Genomic DNA, 3,575 nt, shown 5'->3' with positions numbered 1-3,575 from the left:
TCTTTCACGTTTTCAGTCTCTGCACATGGCTCTCCCAAGTAGAAAGCATGTCTTCACTGGGTTAATGTAAGGCTCAGAGAAAATGTGTGGCTAAAGGACAGGGAGTTGCCAGTGTTTGTTGAGGACCTGATAGTGTACTGAACACTACATTTGAGATTGAAAATTCATCAACCAGTACACATTTTGTTTTTTATTTTCTTTCTTGTCATATATATATATATATATATATATATATATATGTATATATATATATATATATATATGTATATATATATCTTTTTTTTTGGCGGTACACGGACCTCTCACTGTTGTGGCCTCTCCCGTTGCAGGGCACAGGCTCCAGACGCGCAGGCTCAGCGGCCATGGCTCACGGGCACAGCCGCTCCGTGGCATGTGGGATCTTCCTGGACCGGGGCACGAACCCATGTCCCCTGCATCGACAGGTGGACTCTCAACCACTGCGCCACCAGGGAAGCCTTCTTGTTTTATATTTTTTGATCAGTGTCCCAATACACTTTATATTTGTTGACATTTCTATATATGTTATACTTCAATAGAGCATTTCATTTAATAAAAACGAATATGAACCTGATGCTATGTCTAGCCTATTGTTATTGATCTCAAAATAATTGGACAAAATGGTTTACAATTCCTTATACTTACATTACATTACTTTTAGTAATTGGATGAGAAAAAATATTTGAAAGAAATTGAAGGGCAAAAAGCAATATAATTTGATTTAATTACCTTTTAATCAAAGTAATTGATTAAATTACCTTTTAATCAAAGTAATTGATTAAGATTATTCCCAGATCAGGAGAGAGCTCTTTTCATGATAAGATTCCTGCAAAGTGTTAATGACTACCAAAAAAAAAATTCCAAAGTGTTTAAGACAACATGATTTGACAGGTTTTGGAGAGATGAAAAGCATTCTTTTATAAAATAGAAAAATAATTCAGAGTAATCTTAAGATAGTAGACTTGCATACCTAGTTTGTAATAGCAATTTGATTTAGATTGATATAATACTTATCAATGGAATAAATATTTGCTATGCAAAAGAAAGTACATGAAATGGAAGGGAATGAGATATCAACTTTGTTTTAAATTAATCCTAAGATATTTGAGGGAAGGATAATTAGCAGTTAGACTTGAAGATATGGAAGCAATATGACAAAGCCAAAATAAGTAAGCAATAAAATAAATGACAGAATGTTTCCTAAAATAATTACCTGCATATATTGCTTTCTGGAGAGACAAAGCAAATAAAACAAAATCCCAGATGCCTTCATTCAATATATATTCAAGTCATAAAACCTTAAAATCTGGGTTAAAGGTCATAAACCTTTGTAAAGTGTGCCTTAAGAAGTGTTATTAGAAACTGAGCAATTGCTAAAAGAATTATACGGAAATTAAAAAAAAATCCTTGAGAATTCCCTTTAGACCTCTCAGAAATATACAAGCATACACACACACACACACACACACACACATATATGTAACTGAAGTGTGTCTGAAATAACAGAGAAGATATTTAAAGGGCCATAACTATTTGTTAGAATGTAAATGTAACGAGTATTACAAATATCTCAAGTTACCTGTGTGTAGGACTACCTAAGCACTCCACATCCCCTGTGTCTGCTTGTGATAAGGCATTCACATGAAGACAGTCAAGGCTTTTGCTTAGCATCTCTATAAAATAAAATTACCAGGTTTTCTTGAGCCTTTTACACATTTAATCTGAATATTCCCAGTGACTAAGATGTGTACAAATGAATTAGTTAAATTGTATAAGTGCAGGACAGTTCTGGCTATCACATTCAGAATCTTCACCTGTAAGATATTTTAGGAGAACACTACTTTTATCATATTTTCTTTCTGTTATTTATTTGAAGAAGGAAGAGAAGGAGGAGGAGGAGGAGGAGGAGGAGAGGGAGGGGGAGGGAAAGCCAGAGAACAGCAAGAGAGCTAGTCAGATCTGGTTGAAAAATGTAGATCCCTGGGCTCCATGTCCAGCTTCCTGAATTAATAAAAATCTTTTTAGTGGTTCTAATCATCAGCAGAGTTGGGGATAACTGGGTTAGAGAATACTGAGATTGTCCATGGGTTGATCCTCCTGGGCCCTAGTCTACAAGGGTCATATCAAGTGTTAAGGAGATTGTGTACTGGTGTCCCCCACAGTGCTTTCCATACCTCACTCCAGAAGAACGAGGAGCGTGGGAATCTCAGACCCATGGTCAGAACATTTGGGGGAGTATTTTGGAATAGAGACGGCTTCCTCGGGTCCTAAAATTATAACAAACTCATGGAGGACAAGAAATGTGTCTTTTCCAACTCTACCTCTGGTGTTCACCAGGGTGCCTTGTGTGAAATACCTGATAGTAAATGTACTGATTTTGATGCATTATGCCGGCTTTGTGGATGGCACCCAAGGCTAAATTCTTGTAGAGAACTTGATTCGTTATGTTACCATTGCTGATAAGAAGCCCATGATGCAGGAATTAGAATTATTTATTTGTTAAAGATTATTTATTTATTTATTTATTTTTGTCTGTGTTGGGTCTTTGTTGTTGCGCTCGAGCTTTCTCTAGTTGCGATGAACAGGGGCTACTCTTCGTTGTGGTGCATTGGCTTCTGATTGCAGTGGCTTCTCTTGTGGAGCACGGGCTCTAGGCATGTGAGCTTCAGTAGTTGTGGCATGCAGGCTCAGTAGTTGTGGCTCGTGGACTCTAGAGCTCAGGCTCAGTAGCTGTGGCACACGGGCTTAGTTGCTCTACGGCATGTGGAATCTTCCTGGACCAGGGCTCGAACCTGTGTGCCCTGCATTGGCAGGCGGATTCTTAAACCCAGTGCCACCATGGAAGTCCAGGAATTAGATTTAAAATAAATCCATCTACACTGTAAGAGCATTGGTTGAAGGGAGTGACTATTTCTATTATGCCCTCACTGGAATATACAAACTTAATGGTTTCACAAGGAAGAGAGAAGTGGAAATGTCAAATGTAGGCAAACAGGAAAATACAATTACCTTGTCAGCTTTCCTAATACTGACTGTGGGTGGGTAGCAAATGATGGCTAATTTCTCAAATCCAGGAGAAATTAAACCATATCTTTCAGTAGAATCAAACAGGAGATATCTATATGGTCAGATATGTAGCTTAAAAGAAAAATTTTTTGTTCAACTTTAATTAAAATAATACAAATTTATCTGAGAGAGGGCTCTCACAGAAACAATCACAAAGTAAATTTCTCAAGGAACTGTGGTAATCTTGAAATGTCTTATTTGTTCAAAAAAGAATTGAAATTTATAGTCCACCTCTATGAGAAATTACAGTATGATTCAAGTGTTTTAATATGCTTAAATTAAAGGATTCTTATTGCTGTGACCAGTATTTATTTGGGACTTTATTCAATACTCTGTAATGTAAACAGGGAATATCTCAGTTTGAGTGTTTTGGTTGCCATAAAGATACAGCAAAAGGATTCATAGAAATTTTTGTATTTCACAAGAGTAATTTTGGGACCCCATACCTTTGTGCAAAAAATGGTAGGTACTAGCCTGTAGAGTATTCTTTG

Source organism: Lipotes vexillifer, unplaced genomic scaffold, assembly GCF_000442215.2.
Source record: "Lipotes vexillifer unplaced genomic scaffold, Lipotes_vexillifer_v1.1 scaffold70, whole genome shotgun sequence".
Classification (NCBI taxonomy): Eukaryota; Metazoa; Chordata; class Mammalia; order Artiodactyla; family Lipotidae; genus Lipotes; species Lipotes vexillifer.
The sequence above is the reverse complement of the archived record's forward strand: the minus strand, read 5'-3'. Positions refer to the sequence as shown.